The sequence below is a fragment of the Otolemur garnettii genome, unplaced genomic scaffold (genome assembly GCF_000181295.1).
Source record: "Otolemur garnettii isolate 467f Iridium unplaced genomic scaffold, OtoGar3 scaffold00412, whole genome shotgun sequence".
NCBI lineage: Eukaryota > Metazoa > Chordata > Mammalia > Primates > Galagidae > Otolemur > Otolemur garnettii.
The window spans coordinates 60624-66311 of NW_003852807.1; the positions used below are offsets into that span (position 1 = coordinate 60624).

The 5688-nt window shown below is 46.3% G+C and overlaps 1 protein-coding gene and 1 pseudogene across 1 annotated transcript in view; one reads left to right on the forward strand and one right to left on the reverse strand.

The window, feature by feature from the left end:
- LOC105888409 (protein ZNF738-like) overlaps window positions 1–5688 on the reverse strand; it is a 47772-nt gene that overhangs the window by 14095 nt on the left and 27989 nt on the right. The gene's annotated exons all lie outside the window — the stretch shown is intronic.
- Window positions 1–5688, forward strand: part of LOC105888410 — a 14935-nt pseudogene that overhangs the window by 2002 nt on the left and 7245 nt on the right.

A 5688-nucleotide genomic window follows, 5' to 3' on the forward strand; every position in this document is an offset into this window, starting at 1 on the left:
TCTCAAAAAAAAAAAAAAAAAAAGAAAAAGAAAAAGAAAGAAAAAGCCTTGCAGTAGCATGTCAATGACCCAAGTGACTACCAGAACTCGTAAATTAGCAACAGAAAGTAAAGAGATGGATGCATGTATAGGAAGTAATTCAGAAAATTTCTGTAAAACCAAGAAAAGCAAAAGAAGATGGAAGCTGAAGCCCCCTTACATGATTTTGTGAATGATGATGAGTCTGTGATAAAGAAGAAAAAGAAAATAGAAAGAGAATCCAGAAATCAGGAAGTGTCAAAGGGTGGCAACAAAGTGGAAGAGAGTAGGATGCAAAATGCCTGCATGAAAAAAGGTACAAGAAGATCCCTGAACTGTAAGTCAAATAAAAGAAGGAGCAAGCCTGCTCAGAAGGAGCCTGTTTAGAAAGGCCCTGCTGAAGATGACCAACAGGTACCAGCCTCCAACAGAAGCTCTCGTCCAGAGGGAAGGAAAAAGACCAAAAAACACCCAACAAAGTTGAAGACTAGGAGCCCAGCCTAGAGAGAAGAGTGGTATCTGCAAGACACCTCTGCTGAGGCAAGCTGAGACTCCTAGAAAGCCACTACAGGTACATAATACACCCCAAAGGAAAAGTGTCCATACCCTCCCCCACAAAAGTTGTGCTTTTCTCTTTGTCTGCCCCTGTGAGTTTTCCACAGGTGAGCAATGAACTGAGGACCTATTATCTCACCCCACATGTGAGAGCTACAGACACTAGGGTCTACTCCCCTAGAGGGACCCTGCTGGGACTCCGAATACCCTTTCGCCAGGCAGAAAAACAGAACTAAAGTTCTCACTGCCATTTTGAATTTCCAGTCCCCCCTTCCTCCCTTCCCTACAGAGACAGTGAGAGGAGACCCAAGGGCAGTGTTCCCCAACCCCTCTGTAGGACCAAGCTTGCTCTCCCACCCACTGGGAAGTCCCGGCCACACACCACGAGGACTGACCGAACCCCATGTTCCCCACGGAACTGCAGCTTGCTTCACCGGCCTGCTGGGAAGCCCCAGAGGCACACGAAGAGGACTGAGCCAGCCCCCTCATTCCCCACAGAGCTGCCACCTGCTGCCCTGCCCGTTGGGAAGCCCTGGCGGCATGCTAAGATGACTGACCCAGTCCCACATTACCTGCAGAGCTGCTGCTCACTTCCCTGCCTGCTGGGAAGCCCTGGCGGTGCGCTAGGAGGACTGATCCAGGCCCATGTTTCCACACCTGCCAGGAAGGCCTGGGGGTGGGCAAAGACGACTGACCCAGCCCTGCGTTCCCTGAGGGGCTCCTGCTTACTCCCCTGCCTACAGGGAAGCCCCAGCAGTGCTCAACAAGGACTAACCCAGCCTTGTATTCTCTGAGGGGCTGCCACTTGTTCTCCCACCCTCCAGGAAGCTATGGCAGCATGCTAGGAGGACTGACCAGCCCTGTGTTCCCAGTGAGACTGCCAGTTACCCTCCCATCCCCCGGGAAACCCTGGTGCCATGCACCGAGGACTGATCCAGCCGGGTTAGGCCCGGCAGCCAAGATCTGCGAGGAGACGGAAACACGTTGGGGTGGCGGTACCCCAGGGTGAAGAGCAGCAGTCACAGCAGTGGGAATAATAAGGCTTACACCCTTGAGACTTCTCCAGGCAGACACACTCTGTCTCTCCTGACAACCAGAGGAAGCTGGCATCTTCTCCAGTGGCAGTCACTTGCACACGGTTTTGGGACAGTCTTCAAATGGTGCAAATTCACCATGGGGCGGAATCAGTGGAAAAATTCTGGTAACCTGAACAACCAGAGTAGATCAACTCACCCAAGGAAGAATGGGGCAGATGCAATTGAAGATCCCATCCATAAACAGATGGCTGAGATGTCAGAAATCAAGTTCAGAATCTGGATAGTGAAAAAGATCAACAGAATGGAGGAAAGGAGGGAATTACAATTTCAAATGATTCAAAAGCTGTCTCAAGACTTCAATGATTTCAAAGATAAAGTGACCAAAGACTATGAGACACTGAAGTAAGAGGTTGCAGCCCTCAAAGATCTGAAAAGTACAGTAGAATCCCTCAGTCAGAAAATGGATTAGGCAGAAGAAAGAATTTCTGACACTGAAGACAAAGATTTTTAATGCACTCAAGCACTCAAAGATCAAGACAAATAGCAAAAATGGATCACTCGCCAGAGAGTTCTGGAATAATTCGAAGAAAAATAATATTCACCTTATAGGAATCCCTGAAGGCGACAAAGGTGCTTCACAAAACACAGAAACTCTTCTTCATGAAATTATGAATGAGAACTTTACAGACATGCCAAGAGATTCTGAAATTCAGATAGCAGACAGTTTCAGAACTTCAGCATGACTCAACCTGAATAAGACATCCCCCAGGCATATCATAATCAACTTTATAAAAGTTAATATGAAAGAGAAAATTCTGAAAGCAGCTAGACGTAAGAAAACCCTAACCTACAAGGGGAAGAATATCAGAATGACTGCAGATCTCCCTGATGAAAACTTTCAGGCTAGATGAGGGTGGTCATTGGCCTTTAATCTCCTGAAACAAAATAACTTTCAACCCAGAATCCTGTATCCAGCTAAACTGAGTTTTATTTATGATGGAGAAATTAAATACTTTAATGATATTCACATTGAAGAAATTTGCCATGACTAAACCAGCCCTCCAGGATATCCTCAGACCTATTCTCCATAATGATCAGCACAATCCTACACCACATAAATAAACCCATACAGAATATTTTGATCAGATTCCAATTTCCACAGTGGCAAAAGGATTAAAGATGTGTCCACTGGACTTTCAAAAAACTTGATGCCCAAAATTATACCAGGTTTATCAATAATCTCAATCAATGTGAATGGCTTAAATTGCCCTTGAAAGAGGCACAGGCTGGCTGACTGTATACAAAAACTCAGGCCAGATATCTGCTGCATAGAGGAATCTCACCTTACTTTGAAAGACAAGTATAGACTCAGGGTAAAGGATGGTCAACTATATTACAGGCTAATGGAAAGCAGAAAAAAGCAGGTGTTGCAATTTTATTCGCAAATACAATAGGCTTTAAACCAACAAAAGTGAGCAAGGATAAGGACGGTTACTTTATATTTGTTAAGGGTAATACTCAATATGATGAGATTTCAATTATCAATATTTATACACCCAACCAGAATGCACCTCAATTTATAAGGGACACTCAAAGAGACATGAGTAACCTGATTACTCCCAGCTCCATAATGGTTGGAGATTTTAACATTCTTTTGACAGTGTTGGATAGATCCTCCAACAAGAAGCTTAGCAAAGAAATTTTGGATTTAAACTGAACCACTCAGGATTTGGATTTAAGAGACATCTATAGAATATTTCATCCTACTAAAACTGAAAACACATTTTTCTCATCAGGCCATGGAACATACTCCTAATTAGACCACATCTTAGGTCACAAGTCTAACCTCAGCAAATATAAAAGAACAGAAATTATTCCTTGCATCTTTGCAGACCACTGTGAAATGAAAGTTGAACTCAGTACCAACAGGAATCTGCAGACCCATACAAAAACATGGAAGCTAAATAACTTTATGCTCAATGATAGCTGGGTCAGAGACAAGATCAAAAAGGAAATTACCAAATTTTTGGAACAAAATGATAATGCAGAGATGAGTTATCAGATCCTTTGGAATACTGCAAAGGCAGTCCTAAGAGGGCAACGTATCACACTGCAAGCCTTCCTCAAGAAAATAGAAATGGGGGCAGAGCCAAGATGGCAGACTGCAGCCACTTTTTACAGAAATTCCCGACCACAAGGAGGCTTAAAGGACAGAAGTTTAGCAAGGGAGCTGATGCTTTGGAGTGGAGTCAAGAGAGAAGATTGAAGAGCACACTTCAACCTTCCTGAGGCAAGCTGCAACCCCAAAATTACAACCAAAAGGTACAAAATCCACCACCAAGCGGACAGGAGACCCCTCCCTCACAACAAGGACTCGCAGTTTACTCCATGCAAACAGAGAGCAGAGTTCAAACTTCCTCCCACTCTATCCCACGGGATAGACCCCCTAAAAACTGGATCTCCTACTCCTACTGGTATGCCACGGCACCCTCCTGCCAGGCATAAAACTGTAAAACTGTACAAAACTGTATATATTCTCCACCTGCAACATTGAACTCTGAGGAGTCCCCGCCCATGCATTCCGAGGTCTGGAGCTTTGTAACCTATGGAGTCCAGATTCTTGGGCATCTCCTTGAGAGAACTGGAGGTGAGAAAGGGCTGGTGCTGCTCTGTGCTGACTGTGGCACAGGCGTGAGGAGAAGAGAACTGGCTTGGAGGAAGCCAGTACAGCAACAGCAGCATCCTGAGCTGCAAACAGACGCCATTCCAGGACCATCTCTCTGGGCAACCAGAGGTTCCTGACAGCAGCCACCGGTGGAACGTAAGTAAAGAGATGATTAATACCAGCCCTCAGGGTATAATACAGCTGAGACAAAGGCAATGGGCAGGCAGAGGCTAGAATTGACACCTGAGTGTAAACTGCTATTTGTCTGCTGCCCAGAGCTGGATGCAGCCTCTGACTTGCAGAGGAATCTAGCCAGACAGAAGCACGCAAGGCCCCTTTGCGGAACTCAGATTTCTGGCTGATTTTGCCAGTTGTAAACACTGGGAGCAGTTGCCTACTGGACTGAATAGGGTCACAGACCTAGGGGATTACGAGTGACTGGGTGCAAGGCAGGGAAGGAGGTATTAACCTTCCCAGACTAACCCATCTGCTGAGTGGGTCCCTTTGCCCTCACGGAGCACTGGAGCAAGTTATATGTGAGCTGGAAGCGGACCACTCTTATGTAGCTACCGGAAACGCTACCACTGCCATTCCCCCACCCCCTGGCTGTTCCAGGGGGGCTGAAATAGGACTGATCTAGCCACTACAGTTCCCCTGTTCCATCAGTTACCCCGGTGGGGCTGAACTAGGACTGATCCGGCTGCTTCCGGTCTCCTGCCCCCTGGTCGCCGCGGCAGGCCGAACGAGGTCTAACCCAGCTACACACACTTCCCTACAGCTGCTGCCGTTCCTCTGCTCCCCAGTTGCCCCAGCACCGGAGAACTGGGAGAAGACAACAGATACGCTCTGCCTGTCTCTCTGGGAAACCAGAAGAAGCCACCAACTGAACAGTTCTGATAAGGCATCCAAACAAGGTAAACTCAGCATGGGGCAGAATCAGCGGAAAAACTCTGGCAACTTGAATAACCAGAGTAGATCAACTCCCCCAAGGAAAAATAGGGTAGATGCAATTGAAGACACCATCCATAAACAGATGGCTGAGATGTCAGAAATCAAGTTCAGAATGTGGATAGCAAATAAGATTAACAAAATGGAAGAAAGAAAGGAATTAGAAGTTCAAGAAATTATTCAAAAGATTTCTCAAGAAATTATTCAAAAAATATCTCAAGAAATTATTCAAAAGATGTCTCAAGAATTCAACGATTTCTGCTTAGCACCTGTGGCTCAAGTGGCTAGGGCGCCAGCCATGTACACCCAAGGTGGTGGGTTTGAATCCATTATGGGCCTGCCAAACAATGACGACTGCAACCAAAAAATAGCCGGGCGTTGTGGCGGGTGCCTGTGGTCCAAGCTACTTGGGAGACTGAGGCAGGAGACTCACTTGAGCCCGGGAGTTGGAGGTTGCTGTGAGCT